Source organism: Heliangelus exortis, chromosome 9, assembly GCF_036169615.1.
Source record: "Heliangelus exortis chromosome 9, bHelExo1.hap1, whole genome shotgun sequence".
NCBI classification, from domain to species: domain Eukaryota; kingdom Metazoa; phylum Chordata; class Aves; order Apodiformes; family Trochilidae; genus Heliangelus; species Heliangelus exortis.
Genome location: NC_092430.1, coordinates 5466025 through 5488722, shown reverse-complemented (window position 1 = coordinate 5488722; position 22698 = coordinate 5466025). Strand labels below are relative to the sequence as shown.

The window sequence follows — 22698 nt, the reverse complement described above, 5'->3', positions numbered from 1 at the left end:
TGCTAGAATCCAGGTATTGGGAAGTGAGGGAGGATGACAGTGATCTCACTGGTTTCTTGCTGTCACTGTAAAGAGCTTTTCCATAGTCACTGGTGCCAGTCAAGCCATGTACATGATTGTTAAATTCATGCAAAGCTGATATGATATAGCTCTGACCAGCAGCTCCATCTCACTTCCTTCAGCCACTTTACCCACAGCCAAGTCTGCTTGAAGGAAGTCTTGAGAAAGGAAGTGCCCTTGACAGGGCAAGATGTAGATTTTACTGGAAGGCTGAGGATCTGGAGTACCTCACAGCCCTAAGTCATGTATTCTCAAAGGAATCAGAATTGTCCAGGTTTGTTCAGTGATGTTTCTCCTGCTCCTAAAACCCTTCTGGGGATAACTCCATCATTCTGAGTTAATGCTGAATCAGTACATTGGCAAGATTCATTATGCTCATCCTGGTGATGAGCTTGAAACTTCAGATGCCAACATGCAGCAACCAGAGAGTTAATGAGAATCTGCTGTGGATGAGTAGGACTGGTATCCCAACCAAGGTCCAAACTGGATAAATTCCTGTATGGTGAATAGGAACCTGCTCAACTCTTCCTCTTCTAAACTGGTTAAATCTTAGGCAAGAGCTGCTGCCTTTTCCCCAGAGGCTGGGTAAGATGGGCTGGTTTGCTGCCATCCCCTAAGAGGGCAGCTGAAGCTGCCTAAGAACAGGAGCATTCTGCTGGGCTTTGCCACTGTCAGGTTTAGCTTCACCTGCACAGTTGGAGTGCTGGGATTGTTACCCAAGTGGGATTGCTTATAAACATTTACTTTACCTAGAAAGTTGCTGTTCTGGCTGACAGAGGACTAATGAGAAAAACCCCACACTGTGAAACCATTTTGAGTCTGAAGAACCTTTCTGTCTTTGGGTGTTGTTTAATGGATTTATGATATCTCCCCAATGAGTAGGAAGAACCTACTTAACTACAGCCATTGAAAGAACAAATTCTAAAACAAGCTGTTGAAAATCGAATATATTTTTCTTCTTTCCTCGCTGTGGCAAATTTACAGTGGATTTACCTTCTTGAATTGATTAGTAGAAAAGCATTACTGATCCTATCAACTTCTCCATCTGCACAGGAGCCTCAAACTCTAAAGCTTCTTAACACAGTAAAATGCAATTATTCAATGGGCTGCACTTTTCTTGACAGATGGAAAGAAGTGTTGATGAATGAAACCAGAGAGTATCCCTGTGGAAGAGAGTTGTCCTGGAAATGCAGTAGCTGGTGATTTGCCATTTCTGTAATGAGGAGGTTTCCAGAGGCCACTTCTCAGTCTGCAGATAGGATGGACAGCAAGGAGCCTTTCAGAAGAGCTGCCCTCACTCCCTGAGCAGGTATGAGTCTCCTGGTGGAGCTGGAGAGTAAAGGGGCTCTTTAGATATTTAGGGGGGCAGTGAAGGCCCAGCAGGGATTATATGTGAAATCTTACAGGGGAGTGATGGGGGACTTCATGGAATGAGTTGAAATCTGGGATACCAGCAACAGGCTGACTGTCCTGGGCTGGGAAACCAGGTGGAGAGAGTGGTGGGACAAATAAGCAGCTGAGCTGTAGATCTTCCATAAACCAACAGAAGCAGAGATCAGTGAAGATCAGAGGAAAGTTGAAGAAGCTTCTCTGTGGACTCATAGGAACTGGCATTGGTGGAGAAAGCAGGAGGACCGTGATGGGGAGTTCAGAGGAGAGCTGGACTGGCTCTTTCCCAGGAGGATCAGAGTTGAGTATGAGAAGTCAGAGGTGCTGGGATGAGGACAGCTGATGTGTCAGTGTGGTGAGTTTGGGGCTGTTAAGGTCTGTGTGCTGTAAATGAAGGATGGTGGGTGTACATCACCCAATTTAGGAGACCTAAGCTATGCAGAGACTGGCAACAAACTGGGACTGAAGTGGGAGAGCAGGCTGGGCAAACCTGTAATGCTTTTCACAAGATTGAGCTGGTAACTCTCACCAGGAGGGAAAATTTTGGACTTCACATGGAAGAAGAGAAGCACTGAAGAAATTGTGGGGAGATTGTACCCAGCTTTTCAGCTCATTGCCTGGGTGTAGTGGGTAGTGTGGTCCTTGTGAACCCATGGAAGGTTTGATCAGAAGGCAATGAGGGCTGCATTGATTTTGGTGGTGATAGAGCTCAGTATAGAGATGTTGACAATGAGAGGTTCTGTACAGAGTGTCCCAAGAACGAGGTGTCACCCCATAGAATCACAGCCTGAGAAGAAGGATGCCCAAGGGTGGCTGATTTGAAATTTTGGTCCTGTGGCACAACCTTCCTGGAGCTCTTCTGGTTTGGCACTTGCCTTCTGAATCTCTGAGATTCCTCTGTTCAAGTTCATACTCATTTTAAAGACCTGGAGAAATCCCAGAAGCTTTGTTTCTAATAAATTACTGACATTATGAGTAGATGTAACTTTACTTTTTCAGCATCATGAGCCACTGAGTCTGGGACATGGGGCAGAGCCCAATTTGAACAGCACAGCTTAGGGTGGTTATTTATACCAGCAAGGTGAAAGGTATCAGCAAAGCAAATCGTGTTGCTGGCAGATGGAGCACATTTTGTACAGCATACAATAATAATGAAGGTCATCTCTCAGAGCAAAGCTGCTCTTGAAAAGTTCAGAAATATTGCAAATAAAGGAAATTAATCAGGAACTTACAGAGTGTGAGAATAAAACAAAATCAAAAGGAGGAAAGCAGTTAAAATCTAAAACACTTTTCCTGAGGCCTCGTGTCAAATGTTGATTCTACAAAAGATGTTTTTTTTTTTTCAGTTGCTCATTAAAAAGAGTCCTACTGAGCAGTTATTGTTCCCTGAGCAATCAGATGCATTGTGTAGTCAAATATATATTTTTTTTAAAAAAAAAGGATTTCTGCAAAGATGTGGATGCAAGAAAGCAAGAAAGCCTGAAGAGGTTATTAAAAGCCACCCAGAGAAGTTGAATGTGAGGTGTATTACAAAACTGAGAAGCAACCAGCAACAAGAAATCTTCTGAGACACGAAGTCTGCTCATAACCCTGAGCATCTGGGAGCCTCTGATCTCCCTTTCCTGGAGGCCTCACCATGGGCTGGAGGCAGCTGGTGGTCTTTGCTCTGGCATTTCTACATCTGGAGGCATTCTCCATGGGAAGGGCTGGTAGGTTCATAAACAGGTTTGAATTTTTTTCCCATTGTCCAACCAGATTGTTTTCTCCTGATTGCAGTATTTCTTTTTCAAAATAACTGATTCAGCCAGCCAGTTAATCTCTTGCTCTCTATATACAGCAAAAAAGTCTGAGTTTGTCTAAGAAAATAATAATTGGAGAAAGATTAACACAAGGGACCAAACACATCTGCAGTTCAATGATGAGCTCCAGAGACTTTCACCAGCCTCGGCTGACAGGAACCAGCAACTGTCCAGTGGATATTGACACAGGTTTCTCTCCTTTCTCTCTTTCTCTCGTTCCCTTTCTCTCGTTCCCTTTCTCTCTTTCCCTTTCTCTCTTTCCCTTTCTCTCTTTCTCACCTTTCTCTCTTTCTCTTTCTCTCTTTTCTCTTCTCTCTCCTCTTTCTCTCTGTCTCTATCTCTCCTTTCTCCTTCTCTTTCTCTCTTCTCTCTTTCTCTCTTTCTCTCTTTCTCCTCTTTCTCTCTTTCTCTCTTCTCTCTCTCTTCTCTCTTTCTCTCTTTCCTCTCTTTCTCTCTTTCTCTCTTTCTCTCTTTCTCTCTTTCTCTCTTTCTCTCTTTCTCTCTTTCTCTCTTTCTCTCTTCTCTCTCTCTTTCTCTCTTTCTCTCTTCTCTTCTCTCTCTCTCTTTCTCTCTTTCTCTCTTTCTCTCTTTCTCTCTTTCTCTCTTTCTCTCTTTCTCTCTTTCTCTCCTTTTTCTATCCCTCCTTTCTTTCTCTATCTCTCCTTTCTCTCTTTCTCTTTCTCTCTTTCTCTATCTTTCCTTCCTCTCTTTCTTTCTCAAGCCCCTGTCCAGGGGCAGGTGCCAGCCCTGTGACACCCCAGGTGGATGTTCCCTGCCTGCATTGGTGCTCGTAGAAGATCACAGTGTGCTGGAGTAGGAAAAAGCCCAAGTGGTTGCTGGTGAAATAATTAGGCTTCTTGCCTGCCTTCTGGCTTCTTAATTTAAGGTTGGTAGAACTCATCTAGGCTCCCCAAACCTGCCAGCTCCCCAGGGCTGCAGCCAATATCTGAGGCACAGTGCAGAGCATTAAGGAGTGCCTGGAATGCCATAGCCTCTTAGCTTGGATGTGTCATTATTAATTATTGATGGAGCACTCAAAGATTCGATTGTGGTATTTTTGTTCTTTCTTTTATAAGAAATATAATCGTTTCTAAAGTTAAATTTAACTTAAACCTTTAAAGTAATGCCTGCTCTCCCATGTCTGAGGGGGAGATTTTTTTTTTTTTCCCTAAGCTCAGGAATATGTTTGTCTTCCAGCTCCCATCCTTAATCCAACACTGAGTGATTTCCAAAGCAAATCTAAGCCAACACATCAGATGGCTCCCAACCCCTCAGCTATAAGTTTTTCTTTCGGGTACACTACAAAAGGCAGAAGAGTAATTCTGACTTCAGAGCAGTTCTCAACTACCCCTGCTTCTCAAAAGTGTCCAGCAGGGTCCCTCAGAAGTGGTCATGGCTCAAGGTGACACTCTAAAGGATGGAAACACCTATTGCACCCCTGCTCAGGCAGCCTGATCCTGCCTGTCGTCTCAGAAAGACAAAGATGTGCCTTTATTTTAGACTCCAGTCTGCTGGAAAACAAGGTCAACCTGATTGTTTTGGAACAGATGGCTTCCTTCCATGCAGTGGCATTTCCCTGGGTAAATGGAGCCTGACTATACATAAATATCAAATGCAGCTAGATGTGGATTTATAAGCACAGTAGCAAATCACAGCATTAGGAGAATGTAGATCTGCTGAAAACAATGACCAATATTTCCCCCCCAAACTAGTCAGTCCTTTAGGTTACTGGTTTGCATTATCTTCAGTAGCCATCCTTTAAACTAAGCTAAGGTGGCAGGTGACAGGTTATCCCATTCCCCTCCTGGGAAGGTTTTAAGTGGAGGAAGGCTGGAAGCAACTGCACAAGAAGGGTTTGACATATTCTGAGCCATCTTCCCCAGCAGAGAGAGTTTTTTGTTGGGTTCTGTGGAAATGTGAACTAAACTGGATCTGGTTTGGATGCTAAAACAGGAGATCGAATGTGATGCACAGGTAATGAGGCTGGAAAGAGTTCAGATGGATTTATTGGAAAAGAAAAACTAAGTTACTGTTGTTCCCAAGTAAATGCATGCTGTTGTCAGGGCTTTTGGTTTGGTTTGGGTTTTTGTTTTGGTTTGTTGTTTTTTTTTCTCTTCTCTGCCCATCTTTCCTCTTGATTCTGTCTTTGTGTTCTTCTTTTTAATGGCTGGTTCTGCTTCCAGAAGTGCTGCCCACTCCCCAAGGCTTTGTCTCTGCTGTGGGTTTCACTCACACCAACTGCTTTCCAGAAGTCTCCCTGGTCCAGGTGTAAGTCCAGAAGCTGATGTGGTCCCAGGACTGAGCCTGCTCAGCCTCTCCTCCTGGCCCACATAAAGTATCCCACACATGGCAAGGGATCCACAATGTTTTACAAGCAAACCAAATTCATTACAAAATAGGAAATTTTCTGAAATAAACACTTTTGTTTATTTTAAGGATTTTTCCTTTTTTCATTCAATTTTTTTTAAAATCTTTATTAAAAGATAATATATCAATATTAAAGTAATCCTGTTTTAAAAAAAATTGATTTTTCTCTTTTAAGAGAGAAACTCATTTAACACTAGTAAATCCCAGTATTCTAATAAAAATGGCTCACTTGGTTAAACCCCTTAATAAATCCCTGGGAACAAATACCAGCAGAAGCATGAACAGACAGAAGTAAAGCTAGATGCATCATTTATTTTTTAATAACTTCAGGCTAGCCAAGCTTCCAAATTCATATGTTTTCATCCTTTTTTTTGTGATATGATTATCTGCTGGAGTTGTTATGTAGTGATGTGATATGATTTGCAATATTCCTTCACTCACACCTGGTATTTAGTTCCAGTGGTTCCAAAGGAGACCTCCCACCAGAGCAGAGCAGCCTGCCAGAAGGTAAACACATTATTCAGACACTGCTCAGATCCAGCTGGAAGTGGCAGCAACCAGGAGCTTGGGCTGAGATTTTTGTAAGTAAGATGAGACATCCCTCCTGTAATAAACATGCAGCCTAGAATGCCACTGTAAGTAGGACCATTGTGTGAGACAGCTAAGAAATCAGAGAAAAATAAAGCAAAGTTGGCTCCATGAAACATGATTAGTAGTTTTGCCAGAAAATACTGGCAACACAAGTATTTTATTTAATAGAGATTGGCTGAGACCAAGTGACTGAAGCTGAGTAAGGATTGATGCTTGTGCTTGATTTAAATGTGTAAGGATTGATGCTTGTGCTTGATTTAAATGTGCTCTGTCCAAAATCATCTTGCTGTTCACGTGCAAGTTTAAATGTTCCCAAAGTCTTTGCAGAACCAGGTCCTGAAAATTAACTTTCAAAGATTGATAATGTATTTCCCCAGAGCTCCTGGATATTTAAATCCCTGTTGTTTGGCTTTGCTCATTATAGGATGCATCCTTCTCTCCTGATGAAGATATTTATGAGATATGTACAGTCAGATAAGCACTGAGATTGATTTCTGGATTACTGGCCCTCAGTAAGCCCTGGTGATTGATGCAGACTTGGTGTGGTTGGAGCTGTATCCCCAGGGCAGCTCTCTGGAGCTGTCTGTACCATCCCTGAAGTCTGAACCTGCCTCCTGAACTCATTGGTTGTGTTTGAGGCACCTCCTGAAGAGACTCAGTAGTGGGGCTTTGAATATCACTCAGTACTGGGATGACTTTGTTTGCTTTTAGGTTTATAGCTGCATTTTAGTTAGTCCTCTTTTACATCATTTAAGTCATACTAAAATACAGTGTATATTTTACAACAGAAAATTAAAAGTACCAAAGCAACTTGAAAACTCATAGCTATCAGGAGCTAAATGTTAAGCCTATGAGCAGCAGAGGGTTTTATTGTTCTTGCAGACAAGTTTTCCAAAAACTCTCTGGGTAAGATGCAGAAAGGCTGCATCACTGCCAGAGCTGTGACTGGCACAACCACCTGTAAGAGCAGAATCCTGTTACTTAGTGACTTGTGAAAGATGATTAACCCTTCCCAAACACTGCCCAACGTTTGCTTAGAAGCCCTCCTGGAGTATCTTTGTGGACAATAATTTAATATGAAGAAACTTAGACCTTTAGCTACCAGATGCACTGATTTATTCATCATTGATGTTAAGTGAAAGACCAGCTTAATAAAAAGTCATTCTTTCATAGTATGACACACAATGCTTGCAAAGGGTCATATAATTACAGTAGAGTAAGAAGTGATAAAAAATAACTTGGATGTGTGATGGTGATTAATGCTGTTGCTGACATTTCTTCCTATGAGCTCAGGTATTTCTAGAATTTTTGCTAGGTTTAAAGACTGAGTCCTTGTATTGACACAGCTCTTGCACAGGATGCCTTAAAGCAGAGTTTGGTAGCAACAGTAGTTAGGGAGGTTCCTCACCTCTCATCTCTTTTCACTGCAACAGGGAAATTACAGAGACCATTCCAGCCTGGAAGTACTTTTAATTAAAACTTGAATTAATCTCTTAGGCTGATGGGCAGCAAATTTTTTTGTTTTTTTCTTGGAAAGATGCCTGACATTCAGCAAGAGCTGAGAAGCAGGAATGTGGGGGTGTGGTGGGTGTGTTTGGTTTTACCTGGTGTCGCCCTTTTGCAGAAATTTTCCATTCACCATTATTAATATGTTCCAGCCCTTGGGTAAATATATTTTCAAAAAAAAGTGAATCCAGCCTGAGCTGTCTTAAAATGGGGTGTGGAGTCGAGGCAGCCACCTACAATCAGAGCAAGAGGAGCAGTTCTGATGGGTCATTCATTACATCTAATAAACTGGGGTGGATTGAGCTGCCCTCATTTTCCACCTTTTGCAAGCAGCCTGGAAAAACCATTGCACCCCTACAGCAAGTGCTGGGAGAGATGGGCCTGGCCTCTGGTTTTAGTGGTGTCTGGTGTACTGTTATTAGCACAAGGGTGGCTTTCTAGTGTTCAGCATGCTGCTTAATAACAGTGGCAGAGCAACGTCGTTCTCAATTGCAGCAGTGGAAAGAAACCTCGCAGGGGAACAGAGGTTAAGCCAGAGATAGAGGATTTTAAATTGCAGTGGCCTCTCATTGTGAAATTAGCTTGTAATAAAGGCAAGAATTACCCTGAAGGAAGGAACACTCTGGGTTTCACTGCCCTCCCTCACAGTGTTCCAGCAGTAATCAGTTTCTGTGACTGCAGACCCCCAGCTCTGGCAGCTTGAGAGGAGAGGTTGGGGCTGTGTGGGCTGCCCGGAGCTTTGTGGGTTTCTTTGCTGTCATCAATAGAGAAGACTCTAAGCTAGGAATGTTTTGTGTTTGGTCGTGTTGAGATTGTGTTCTCCTCTCATTTGTAGGTGAGCTTTACAGAGACTTGTAAGGTGTTAGGATCCATCCAGATAACAACTTGCCGTGAACACCACCTTTCCTGACACATCCAAACACAGTCCCTCTGATACCTCAGCTGTCCCCAGTCAGTAGTATGATGTCTGCCCCTACCAGGCAAGTACAGAAACTGCTGGAGATCTTGTTTCCTAAATGTCTTTTCCTGATACATTTATGACTTTCAGCTCCAGAGAGCAGCCCCAGTGATGAGCTGTGTACCATGAGCTGTTTTGCACTACTGCCTTTCCGAGGAGTCTCCATTCCCAGAGATCCCAAGGGAGATGAACACGGTAGCGGAGGCACAAACCCAAGCAGGGACTTCTGGACTCTTGGGCAGATTATTTCCTGCTGCTTTGAACGTGCTTTCCTAGCTCACCAGCAGCAAAAGGAACTCGTACCAGTGATACCTGAGCTGTTTTGCTGGTGCTGTCAATAAGGAGATGGAGCTTCCAAACCAGGATATTTTGGCTTTTTGCTGGAATGGATGGATTTGACTTGTCTGAAATATGATTTCTGCTGGTGCCTGCCAGAGGAAATGTCCCTTTGTCTTGCTCTGTGCTGGCATGTCAGGCAGTGGGGACAGCATCTCTTACCAGCCCAGTCCCGGCACACCTCCATCACCTGAGTTCTGGGTTTGCTGCCAGCAAGGAACACCCTGCTTGCACTTTACCCTTTCCTTTTGGGGCAGAAACCGTAACAGCAGTGCCCATGTGCAGAGGAGTCCCCTGAGTGCTCTGGATGAGAAGCCAGAAGCTGAGTGCTGGATCTGAGGAGGGCCAGAGCCGGGCCCCGTGCTGAGCTGTGGCGATGGCAGGCAGCACCGCACAGCAAGGCCCAGCACCCACTGCATGGCCTCATACCATGGGCTCTGCCTTCCCTCAAGCTGAAACTTCTGTCTTGTCTCCCAGGAGTTTCTAGGGGGAGTTTTCACAGCGTTGAGCTGCTGGAACTTAATAATGGGATTTGAAGAGGAAGAAGCTGAAGGCAGGATTTTTGTGGGCAGTAGGGCTAGAGCAGAGCAATATGTGTGGATGGATCCGAGGGCCCCCAGGGAAATGCTTGTTATTTTGTGTACCTTTCTGATTCAGACTCTGTGTGTGCTGCTGAAGGTCTCCTGATTTTTGAGGAGCTGTGTGGGTTTTTTTTTTTCTCTGTAGGAGAGTCTGGGCTTCAGAAAGGCTGCAACTTGCTTTGAAACTGAAATATAGCATCAAATGGTGGATGTTGGGGGGTATGTGAGTGCCAGGGCAGCCCAGGGGCTAAAATCCTTCTGTGGGCTTGGACAGACAAGGATCAGTTCTGGGTCCCCCCCAGTCATCCCCTGTCAGCACATCAGGTACCTGGAGCTTAGGATCTCTCTGAAACTTTGGGTATTTGTACTCTCCTCTCTCCTTTCCTGCACTGTGGAGCAGAGGGAGCTCAGACATCCTGGTGATAACTGACTGGATCAATGGGCTCTGGTCCAAATGTATGAGGTTCCACAAAGCTGAGTGCAGGGTCCTGCACTTGGGCCACCAGAACCCCATGCAGCACTCCAGGATTGGGGAAGAGTGGCTGGAAAGCTGCCCAGTGGAACAGGACCTGAGGGTGTTGGTCAAGAGCTGCCTGAATATGAGCCAGCAGTGTGCCAAGAAGGCAAACAGCATCCTGGCTTGTGTCAGCAATGGTGTGGCCAGCAAGAGTAGGAGGGTGATTGTCCTCCTGAACATGGCACTGGGGAGGCTGCACCTTGAACCCTGTGCTCAGCTTTGGGCCCCTCATTACAAGGAGGATGTTGTGCTGCTGGAGCAAGTCCAGAGAAGGGCAAAGAAGCTGGTGAAGGGTCTGAAGAACAAGTCTTACAAGAGGTGGGCTGAGGGAATTGAGGTTGTTTAACCTAGAGAAAAAAAGAGGCTAAGGGGAGACCTCCTCATGCCCTATAAGTACCCCAAAGGAGGTTGTAGGGAGGGGGGGTGTTGTTCTCTTCTTCCAAGTAAAAAGCAATAGAAGAAGAGGAAAGAGCCTCAAGTTGCAGCAGGGGAGGTTGCCCACAGGATCAATTTCTCTATTTCCCATAAATTCTTTTTACTGAGGGGAAAAAATCTGGACACAGATATTAATACTCCAGACACAGAGTAAATCCAGGGGTACTTAAGCCATGTGAATTGTGAATGAAAAAACAGCACATGAAATTCTAGCCACCAGAACAGGGAAGTAAAAGGCAACTAATCTAAAAAATATTAGATTGATTTTTTTTTTTATTCTTAACTTGTTCTTGGTTAATATTTAGCCACCCCTAGCTGTGCTCGAGCACGGTTGCAAATGCAAAATATGAGAGAGGCAATAAGGAGTGGCTGATCTCATTTTACCATCCTTTAATTACTGCAGAAAGCCTGTCAACCATATCTGAAGTGGAGGAGCTGCACGCTGAAGCACTCACCAGGAGGAATTGATGTGTGATTCCAGGTGAGGCTGTTTCTTCCAGTGCTGTCAACAGTGAGCCCCAGGGAGTTTGTTCTTTCCAACCAGATGACAGCTAGTGACAGATTTCTTAATATTTGTTACAGTGTTGGTGCCTTTAACTGCATGGCACATCAGGAGGAAAAGATTTACTGCTCTGAATAGCTGAACCTGGTCTTTTTGTTCTCTCCATTTGAGTTTAATGGTATAGCTTAAAGCCTGTGATGTGTCAGAAGGTCTTTAGTTAGGCTGTAAACTGTCACATTTTAAATGGCTTAAATTCATTGTCCTTCAGAGCTAGAAAAAACCTGAATGCCACAGTGCTATAGAACAGAGAAATTTTTGCTGGTAACTTCTGTACAAAATCATAGTAAGGTGTTTTCAGGCACCATACAGGGATATTCTGACAAATTTCTTTGGGTTTGTTTGGGTTTTTGGGTTTTTTTGTGTGGTTTATTTCGGCCATTTTTCTTATCCTATGAGATGTTTTCTTTCCTACCTCCCTCAAAACCTACTGAAAATTTAATGACATTTTTTATGCTAAAGGGGCCTTCCAGTCTTGAATGCTTAATGCCCTGATGGGCAGAGAAACTTCCCTGTTCCACAGAGAAAGGATCCGGGAACAGAGTCTGAGTAAGCTGCTGAGGTCCCTGCAGGGAATCCAGGGCAGAGCAGGGAAGACATGGGCCTGGCTGCCCTTCAAACCCACCAGACAGCTTTGCTCCCAAACCTGATATTTGGGCTTGAGTGTTAATGCTGAAAGTCTGGCTTGCTCTCAGGAGGAACAAGCCCCATGGCCAGGCAAAATTCAGCAAATTCTGCAAAGAGAAAGCACATGACGTTGGGTGGATATGGGTTCAGCTGCAGTGCAATGGTGAGAGGATGGGATGGGTGCTTGCCCTGGAGATGGAGATGGCCCTGGGTGCCCAGAAGTCCCTGCAGCCCCAATGGTGACACCGCAGGCTGCTGCTGCACCCTCCCAGCCTGCAGGATCTGGAGTCCCAGCATAATCATGCTCTGGAAATAGCAAATGGTCATTGTGTCTGGAAAAGCATAGAATCCCAAAATGGTTTGTTTTGGAAAGGAACTTAAAGATCATCTAATTCCAACCCCCCTGTCATGGGTAGGAACACCCTCCAGGTTGCTCAAAGTCCCATCGAACCTGGCCTTGAAAGGTTCCTTTAGGGCAACTGGGCTGGTGAAGGGACTCGAGCACAGATCCTATGAGGAGAGGCTGAGGGAGCTGGGGGTGTTGAGGCTGGAGAAGAGGAGGCTCAGGGGAGACCTCATCACTCTCTACAACTCCCTGAAAGGAGGTTGGAGCCAGGGGGGGATTGGTCTCCTTTCCCAGGCAACTCTCAGCAAGACAAGAGGGCACAAGAGGTCTCAAGTTGTGCCAGGGGAGGTTTAGGTTGGACATTAGAAAGAATTTCTTTAGGGAGAGGGTGATCAGACATTGGAATGGGCTGCCCAGGGAAGTGGTGGATTCTCCATCCCTGGAGATATTTCAAAAGAGCCTGGATGTGGCACTCAGTGCCATGGGCTGGGAACCACGGGGGGAGTGGATCAAGGGTTGGACTTGATGATCTCTGAGGTCCCTCCCAACCCAGCCAATTCTATGATTCTATCATTCTATGATTCTAATTTGTTTTGTTTTCAGTGATTGGGTCTTAGGAGTGTTTCTTGGCACTGAGCTGGAGATAACTGGAGAAGGATGGTCTTAAGAATTCAAGATGGTTTGTTGGACCTCACACTCACAGATCCTATGTACAGGCAGGAAGGTTGTAAACACTGCTTACTTTCTCCAAAGTCTCCATCCAACCTGGATGCCTTGGCTGGGACATGGGGGAGTACTGATGGACAACAAACCTATGCTTTGACTTCAAACACTGGAGAGCAACCTCTAGGTTGCTAGGACAGTGCCTGGAAAGTATTTCAAGGTTTTTTTTCAGCCCAATAAGCTTGGTTTCAATGCAATGGCTCAAGGTAGTGGTTTGCAACAATTATTCAGACTGAGATTTAGACTTAGCAGATGGCAGCTTGATTACAAAGGCTTCCCCCATCCCTGTTTCCAAGAAGTTCCTGGTGATGATAACAGAGGTAATAGTTGAATGTTTTGATTCTATGTAAAAAATTGTCTCCATAGTATCAAAAGGATAAAATGTTATGAAATCACACAGTTCCAGGAAAGTACTCATAAAACAAATGCTGTTTTCTGAGAAGGGGGCTCTTCAGATAAAATATGTCAGATCAGAATCATAGAATGTCCAGGGCTGGAAGGGACCACGTAGTTACAGCCCCCCTGCATGGGTAGGGACAACAGAAGATACCTGCAGACCATAACAATGCCCCAAAAATACATGACTGAAAATTTATTTGATCGTAGGTAATGACAGTCATCAAATCCCAAAATGTCCCAGTTACAGCCATTCAGTGCAGTTCTTGTGGTCTGGATCACCTGATTCTGTCTGTCAAACATTACTTTTAGTTTGGGAGTGCTTTTTTCTTCCTCTGTTTCCTCTGTGTGAAGAATTGGATTTTCCTGGCCCGTTTGCAGCAGCATGTAATAGCAAAGTGTGCATCTTAGGATGTCACACGGGGTTTTATGTCCTGGGCTCCTGGCTATAGGGCACAGCTCAGAGCATTGACAATATCCAGTTAGGAGGCAGCACCATGTCAGGTACAACTGGGTGAGTTATTTGTAGCAAACAGCTGATTTAATTTCTTTCCCTCAGTCTCTGAAAGATCTACTGAGAGGGTTTGACTGCCAGAGAACTGCATGTGTGAAATGGCAACGACTGCTGCATGCAAATAGCTTTCCTGCTCTGGATTGCATAGCAGCTATCCAGAGAAATGATTTCTCATTATTCTCTCTTTCAGATGAAGGACAGGCCTTGAAAGTCACGGGGCATTGAGTCTGATCCCTGGATGAACAGCTTCCAAACTCACACGGAGGTTTCAGGATGATCCTTCAACAGGGCCATATGCACGTGCTGAGCATATGGGAGCCCATTTGCTGTGTTTTCTTAATCCAAGCTGCTGCTTGTTGCCATCAAGGAATGGGAGTGTTGTCTGACCTGCAGGGCAATCAACTGCTTCCCTTCACACAGAGCTCTGTGAGTATTTCTTGGCAGCATTCTCTTCATTCTGAACAGGGAACTCACTGGAATACAGGAATACAGGGCTGAATGCACCAGTAGCATGGTGGTGCTTACTGGATGAGCCAGTGTGGGTTTGCTGGTGCCAGTGCCAGAACCCACCCTGTGGGACTCTTGTCCTTGCTCCTACAGACAGCCACGAGGCTTGTCCAGCCCAGGCTTTGGCTTTACTTGGGAAGCAGCCAGCATTTGCTGCCTTCCTTTTTGCAGTTTTGGAGCTAGAGGTTGTACATGAGAGAGCTACATCATTAGTGACAGTTGTAGCTGTAAATAGGAAATGATTAATATTTCATGGTTATTTTTCTGTAAGGCTGGGGAGAATGCATCAGTCTGAGTTGCTGGAGAGAAGGAGCCTGCCTTGCTCAGCTTCAGATCAGAGTGTAGCCAGGCACTGCATGCTAATGCACCTTATTAGATGGAAACTCTCTGCCTGGCTGACTAATGCTCTGCTGCCAATGCGTCAGCACAAAAGTGAGCACTCCTGTTTCAGAAACTTCTCTTTCTCTCCTCAGTCTGGCAAGTGAGCTGTCTGCCTGCCTCTGACTTGCACACCTTGAAATGTAAGTTTTAAAATAGTGCAAGAGGTCAATAATGGCAGCTGATTGTATTCGTTGAAAAGTCTTTGATTCTTATTAATATCTTTCCTTTTTTCTTATTTTTATTTTTTCCTCTTCTTAAGATGTGAGCAAGCCTCCTTAAAATATGTCAGGATTGCATTATAGAGGAGCAAATGATGGGTCAAGGAAATGTTTGTGTCTGTAATATGACTTTTCTGCAAAGGCAGACATTCAAAAGACCTCGGGGTAAAAAATACAGTGGCGAATATCTTGCAGACCTTTTGTTCTTATAATATTAATAGGATGGCCCCAGAGTTACTGTCATTTGTCAGCTAGGCCACCAAGACCTTGACTTATGCCTTGGACTGCTCACAAAAGTCTTCAAGACAGTCATGGGAAGGTTGGTAAGAACAGTTGGCACAAATCAGGATGAAAGAAGCAGTGGGATAGGTTCCTGTGTACATAGTTTCTAATCTTTAATCTGAACTACAGGCCAGAAGAAAATGAGACTAAAAGATGATGTATGTTTTCACAGACCAGTAAAATGGCTTAATCCTTCTGCAGCCAGAAAGAGTGGAAAATAAATAATTCACAGCAAATTCTGCTGGTCCCAGCCAGGATTTCATTCTGTTAGACACAGTAGAGAATACTACAAAAACGTGATGAAGGAGAGTTAAGATCACAGGAAAAACAGATGTTAGGAGGTATCAGCATCAAGGTGGTCTGTGAAATGTTAATTTACCCATCCCCTTTATCCAAGTGCTGCGTTTGTTCTTTATGGCATTTGTGTCTATCTGCTCTATCCATGCATTGGAGAGGATTTGCTTGGCTTATAGACAAGCAAAACAACAACTCTTGATTCTTTTTAGGATGCTATTTCAGAGCTGGATTTGTTTTTATATCACAGCCGTTCCACTTTTTTTTCAGCCTACCAGGGCTGTTGGTAGTCTCTAAATAACACAGACAGGAATGTGTAGGAATGGCAAGAGCTTTGCAAGACAGCTCTGAATTCACAAGACACTTGAAAATAAGTTTTGGAGATGAATGATTTACAATACTAGAAGTAATCTGAGACCTCACTGAGAGGCAGGTTCATCTCAGAACTTTTCTCTGCAGTATTCAAGGACTCAAGGACTTAGAAAATTACAGAGCTGAAATGCTTTGCTTTTCTGTCTAAAAAAAATGACAACAAAAAACCAAACCACCAGCCTATAGGGTGTGTATGATTTTCTGCATATGTGGGTGATTGATGGTCCTTCTTCTTTAAGATAATGCAGCTGATATGTAAGGCAAGAGTTGCTCAGCATTATTAAAACTCATGTTGCTTTATGAATTCAGGAACAAGGCACAGTATAAATGCAACAGCTACTCCATGGGTCAGATCAGCCCTCAGATAAAAGGCAACAGAGCCATGAGGAGATAGCACATTTATCAGGGGCTCCTGGACACCTTTTTGGTGTTGTTTTCAGTGACCAACTTAGCAATCCAACTCGCAACCCTGTTTCAGGATCTGTTTGGCTGAAAACATTTCTTTGTTACTTGGTATCTTTTCTTTTACAATGTCACTGTTGGTAAAGGGAGTGGTTTGACTTGGTTGGAATGATTTTAAAGGGAGATTTTGTTCGGTTTTGTCTGACGGTGCTGGCACAGAAAAGCCTCTGCATTTCTTCTTGGTTTCTAGGCTAACACCACCTTGATGCTGCTGACTGGCAATAGAGCCCTGGCTCTTTAAGTAGCTCTGAGTGATGCAAACTTAGACTTAAAAATTGTCAACACTATTTAAAAGTCATGGTTAAGGGCTCTCATTTAGCAAACAGTTAACTGCTGCTTAAAAGATAGGTTTGTTTGTAATTTTGTGTGTGTTCCAAATTTATCTGTTCTTATAACAACTGAAGTGTTTACTTTTAATTCTATTGCTTTTTAAATGCAAATAAATGGCTGTAATTCAGATATGTACTTGGTGGGTATAGGTGAGGGAACATAACTGCAATGGTATGTATGGCTTTACCTTTGGGAACAGGTTCATGCATTTCTGCTTCCCTGCAGCTGAAGTGTCCTGGGATTTGCTGTGTCCAGCTTCTCATTTCCACTTACCTTTTCTAAGACTTCTCTTATATTGTAAGCCTTATTTCATACCTTTAATGTCAGTATTCATCAGCCTAATTACCCTTGGTCCCACCTCTTTGGCACAGAGCCTGAGACAGAGACTCAATACTCCCTCCTTGCTCCTGCACCATCTGGTCTTTCCAGTCCAGAGCTCCTGGCCCTCCTGGTCTCCAGAGGAGCATCCATCCTCCCAGCTGTGCTGCCTCCATCCCTGCAGCTGCATCCCTGACAGTGGAACTGTGCCTTTCACTTCCCAATTCCTGCTGTGCCTCCTCACACATTACAGTTATTCCTTCCCATTTCTTCCCTTGCTGGACAGAATACCCTTATTCTACAAAAACGACATTAAAATGGGACCTGACACCCTTTGCAAAGCCTGGCAGTGAGGGCAGGAATCCTTCTACACAGGACCAAGCCTGACCCCACCAGCCACTGCTGGGCCCTTGTTGAAGAGAAGATGAGGAATGAGAAAAGGAGTTCTGTGTGCCAGGGTTAGAATCATCCAGGGGAGCCTTGTAGCACCAGCCAGGGAGCTGGGAGAGTTTTGGCAGCCAGAGCCTGAGAGAGAAGCCCAGCAGCAGGGAACGTTGTGTGCAGCCTGAGGTACATCCCTGCAGCAGCATTCAGGAGGAACCAAGATCCTGGCTCACCAAGCATCCATGGCTGTGGCTTTCTGATTTAAGGCAAGCAACATCAGCCCAGAAGGGTTGTGTTTGGTTTTGTTTATTTGGTTTTCGTTTAGTAATATTTTGAAACAGGTGTGTAGGCTTGAAAACCTCCTCAGCATTACATCTGCAACAGAGAGAGAAAACCTTCCTGCCTGGACAAGTAACCCATCCAGTTCTTCAGGCAAGATCTCCAGCTCTTGATGTAGCCTCGGGGATTTTGATTCAGCTTTGAGGTACACTAGAGGAAAACTACAGCCAGCCAAACCAATCCCTGTTGACCCCACATCTGCAGGGGCATCCACAAACCATGCTCTAGGTAAGGCTGACAGTAATTTATTGTGGTGCTTTGTGATCTGATTTTAAACAGCTGCAATGAATTGCTTTTGCCTTGATTTTCAATTTATTTTGGATGCACCAGGCCACTTCTGAGGTGCCCAGCATCGTGCCAAATGCAGTAGGCACAGATTACAGGATACCTGTCAGTTTTTGGAAGGTGGCCACTGAGTCCTCTGGAGGATGAAGCTCATTATTTGTGAGCAACTCCTGGGTGCTGCTTTCCTGTGTGTTCAGACCTACTGCTGGTGGGATGGACCCAGGGGGATGGTGTGCAGCACAGGACAGTGCTTCAGCAGCAGGACTGCTTCAGAAGAAAGGGCTGCCAGGGTGATGGAAACCAGGTCAGGCTGATCCTGTCCTTCCCCAATCACAGTGCCCTGTACAGGAGAGATCATCACTGAAATTTGGGTTGGTTTTAGCTACAGGTGAACTAGGCAGCTTCCTAAGGTGGTGAAGCAGAAGTGGTAGAAAAATTACAGCATTAAGAGTGAAAATGGAGAGACCTAAGTCTCTTGAGTAGATCTGGTGTCCCTGCACCTGGGAAGTCTGCTCAGTCTTGAAGCCATGAGGTGTGGAATGAAGATGCCACCAGGGAAGCTATGGCCAAAATCTCATAAATCCATGGTGCTGCCACCAGGCAAATGCAAAATAATATTATCTGGGCTGTCACAATGCTGACATGATGTGCCTGGACACAAAGGTCAGCTGCCCCACGCAGCTGAAAAGCCCAGTGTGAAGGGAAGAGAGGGGGCTTAAGTGCAAGCACTTGTAAATAGAAGCCAATAACTCTCTCCTGTCCTCCTGGAAAAGTGCATTTCCTGCAGCCCCAGCCCTGCCTGCAAGGTCTGGCCAGCAAGGCAGGAATAAGCTGGGTCTATAGATTTCACAACTTGATTTTTAGATGTATGTGGGAGAAAATATCCAGAGTGAGGATGCTGCATATTTGGGGTGAGATACAGTGTGTCTGTTTGCTTCCAGATTTGAATCCTATTGAATCTGAATGATTAGCCCAGCACTCAAGCAGCTATTTTCATGACAAGCCTTCTGTCACCTGCAGGGATCCCTGGATACAAAGGGTTTGTTTTCAGTACATTTCATTTGATTGGAAAAATAGCTTATGTTTAATATTTTATAAAAGAGGCTGTACGTTTTATCTTTCCTAGTACAGAATCTATGTCCTCCATCTACTCTTCAACATGTATCCAATTTTTTTCTCAATTCTTCCATTCTGAGGCAGAAAAAAAAAATGATCTTGTGCTTAAGCTGGGAGTGCTCAGTGAGATGCCTGTAGCCATAACCTGCTTGGGCCAATATTCAGACAAGAGAGTGGATGGGCTACTTTCTCACTGGGCATTTGTCCCTTCCTAAACTTACCTGCTATGGCACCCTCTTCCTTCCTGAATTATAACATCCAGCTTCCCATTCCCACAGGGATTGTCCTGACACAGGCTGCAGATGAGGCTGGGAGTGAGAGACCCACGTGCTGCTCCTGGAAGACCACGAGAAAACCTCCTCCTCTTTGGCTTTCCCCCTCTGCAGGAAATCAGGTCAGTGGATGGGCACATCTGCTTTACCCAGTGTTGGCAGCTCAGCCTGGAGTGGGTTTCTGTGGGTTTCTGTGCAACCCTGCTGGTTGTGGCTGGATGCATTGGCCCTGAGTTTGGCAGCAGAGATTTGCCCTAGGGGAAGAATACTGCATTTTCTTCTGATTCTATGGATTTTACCTGCCAATCAAGGCTCTGATGGCTGAGAGAGAGAGGCAAGAGTGCTGCCTAAAACAGTTTGGAGGGGCAAGTGAGTGTCCTTTCCAGCTTGTGGAGGTGTTACAAGTTATGTGGATTGCAGCCCATTTGGGGAAGCAGTTTCACCTTTTACAACTTGACTTTTGCTAGAGAAGAGTGTGGCCTGCCTGGAACTTTTTCTCTAATCCAAGAGAGCTTTTCAGGGCTGAATGATAAGAAAAAACAAATTACAGATGTTAGCAAAGATCTTCATCTTCTCAAGGGACAGATGTGTTGTGCTGTGTCCCAGCAGTACCCACCCCATCCCAGGTTGGACAGAGCCACTGCTCCATTGGCACCTGTGCAGGATGCCAGCTCACTCCTGTCAGACCCTCTTGCTTGATTTCTCCCTCTCCTGCTGCTCACACTGTGCCTCCTGCACATCTGGGCATTAAATTCTCACCATCCAGGGAGTATCTCTGGCAACTGATAAATGGGAGCACAGGAGTTGTGCTGAGCTGCAGGAGGTGGAGGGGAATGCCAGAGCACATCCCAGCTGCTCCAGGCAGTGAGGCTGGACAGGCAGGGGGCTGGCACAAGGCTGGGGTAGAGGATTAACCCTGCATTGCTTCTGCTTTTTGCACTGAGGTTCTGATCCTGCAATCACTAAAGCAGCAAAGCTGCCTTTGGAGCCAGCCAGCTCTCCCTGCCTGTATATCCTGAAATTTGAAGTCAGAAATGTTCCACTCTAAAAGTATAAGCTTTCTGATTTAATGCTGATGTAACGTTCAATCTTTTTTATTTATTTACTAAATGCTAATAGCTATAACCACCAGGACAATATGAATTTGTGCTCTTGTTTTGATACCATCACTCATGTTTATGTTGAATTCACTTTTAATTTAGTTTACATTTTGAAAAAAGGGCATGACAGGAAGTGATTCTGCCTTGTGCACATGGGCTTCCAAATCAAACTCTTTGCCCTCTTCCTGGTAGGAGTTGTCTCCAGGCAGAAATCCCATAATGTTGGCTCTGTGCTCTGTGTTGCACCGAGGCTCTTTCTTTGTGTTCTTGTCACATCCGTGACCAAATGCTGGATTTGGTTTTGACCCAGATCTAAATATATTGTTGTAACAATAGGGTTTCAACCTGTGTAGGCACATACTGAGCAAAGAAGGACAAACCTGTAGGCACACAAAAAAAAATGCTGCAATGGCACCGGTGAAAACTAATGACACTAGGAAGGGTGATACTGGAGAAAACTGTGCTAATGTTTTATGGCAAGGAAATAGAGCATGGCTGTTTGCTCTCCTGCCCTTAGCAGATAGATTCCTATATGCTGTGTTGTTGACTTGGGGGTGGAAGGACATTTGCCTTCATGAAGTAACACAGTCCATGCTTTGGGAATGGCTGGGTTCTCAAAAAACAAAGAGTAAGAACAGGAATCTTAATTTTGGAGTGGCAATTTTGCTACTCTGAGTCCCAGCCTGTGTTGTCAGGCAAAGCAGCAGATAACAAAATAGAGCTTTTCTGGCAGAGACAGGGAAATCCAAAATCTCTGAGCTTTTCCATGTTTATGAGTGATTAATGTGAACATTAATGAGGCTTTAATGTAAGTAAGGGATAGAAATGGCTTAGCCCCAAGACCATGAAGTTTCTGCAGAGAAGACTCACTGAAATGATTTAGCAGAGGAGTAGATAATATAACTAACCTTAAGCACATCTGTGAGCCTACTTTTTATTTATTTGAAATGAAAAGAAATCACCAAAAAGGTGTGTACAGGTTGCTGCTGTGCTAAATTTTTCAGTCCCATGTAAAACCTTCATATTTTCCCATGAAAATATGTGCTGAACACAACCTGGCTGACCCAAACACCCCAAAGTGGCCGATGCTCCCCATCAAACCCTTCCACCAGCCAAGGAGCTTGATATAGGCAGGCAACACTCAGCCTGGAAAGCAAATGTTTTGCTCTCTGCTCTTGCTGGTTGTTGCCATGGCTGCTCTGAAGGATCCAGAGGTTTTGGTTAAATAATCTCCAAAGATCTGGGGTGAACTTATGCAGTTTCTCCAACTGCCGAGCCACAGACGCTTTGTCTCCTTCCCTTAGGAGCCAGCACAGCTCCTCAAAAAAGTTGCAATCAACTTTTTATTTGTTTTTTACTTAGTGCTGGCAAAGGAAAGATGGTTGGGGCTGGAGCACGGGCTGCATCTTCTGTATCTGAGTGATGCCCAGGGCCGTGCAAAGTCTGGTGGGTGACACATGGCTACAGCAGCTTGGGAGCATCAAACCTCCCTCCCTCTGCTGCACAGCTCCTCGGGTGTCAAGGAAAGGGGAGCCAGCCCCACAGTAGTGACAATTGTTTTCCCCACTTCTCCTTGGCAAGGTGCAAAGAAATCCTCTTTTCATGCTCGGCAACTAAAAATAAAAATCCTATTTTGGGTTCCAGGAGCAGCTGCGTGACTCTAAGGAGCCGCTGGGTTTAATTCATGTTTGCTGTCTATTAATCTGTTCTCCTCACCCTCAGCAGGGTATGACTCAGGGCTTTGCATTGTCTTCCTCTAGATAGTTTAGGAACTATCTGTGTTTTGACTTTAAATTCTGCTGTCTGACGCAAAACAGTGTTGAAATCATGACAGTTTGATCCAGCCAGCTCCCAGGAGCCTCTTGATCTTTACTGGCTGGTAAATGTAGCACTCGGAGCAGCTCTGCAGAGCAGATACTGGTATTTTTACACCAAATGTTGGTAAGCAGATGTCACAGGCTTGTGAAGAGCCATGGGAGAAAATATGTGAGTATGTATGTGGGGGAGGCCTGGAGATAAAAATAATGCAGTGATTATGGGAGAATATATATATTCCTTCATCTGCTGGAGTTTGGCTATTCCTGTTCGTGAGACTCAGGCTGGGGGCTGCGTGGGAACAAGAATCACAGTAAACTCTGTCCCCCTTGGTGCATCTGCTGCTTCTCCACACTCCCTCCAGCAGAGGCTTCTCTCTCCCATGTCCCTGCCATCAGCAGAGGGTCTGCACCAGTTATCCCAAACCTGAAGCATCCTAGAGGAAGTGCAGATGTGCAGAAAGGCAGCACGGTGTGGGGTGAGGGAACCCTGGAGGGATGGGGTGGGGTTCAGACTGCA

At 44.8% G+C, this 22698-nt stretch overlaps 1 protein-coding gene and 1 long non-coding RNA gene across 6 annotated transcripts in view; one reads left to right on the top strand and one right to left on the bottom strand.

The window, feature by feature from the left end:
- LOC139799656 (uncharacterized) overlaps nt 1-22698 on the bottom strand; it is a 115447-nt gene that overhangs the window by 63070 nt on the left and 29679 nt on the right. The gene's annotated exons all lie outside the window — the stretch shown is intronic.
- SCG2 (secretogranin II) overlaps nt 1376-22698 on the top strand; it is a 31341-nt gene continuing 10018 nt past the window's right edge. The window contains exons 1-7 of one of the 5 annotated variants that reach the window (XR_011727390.1): nt 1376-3158; nt 4446-5516; nt 8548-8692; nt 10943-11020; nt 13895-14130; nt 17155-17819; nt 19271-19386. The gene's annotated coding sequence lies outside the window, so the exon portion shown is untranslated. Of the gene's footprint in view, nt 3159-4445; nt 5684-8547; nt 8693-10942; nt 11021-13894; nt 14131-17154; nt 17820-18817; nt 18916-19270; nt 19387-22698 lie in introns of those variants that run through there. The other 4 variants (XM_071751794.1, XR_011727391.1, XM_071751793.1 and 1 more) reach the window with 4 other exon arrangements.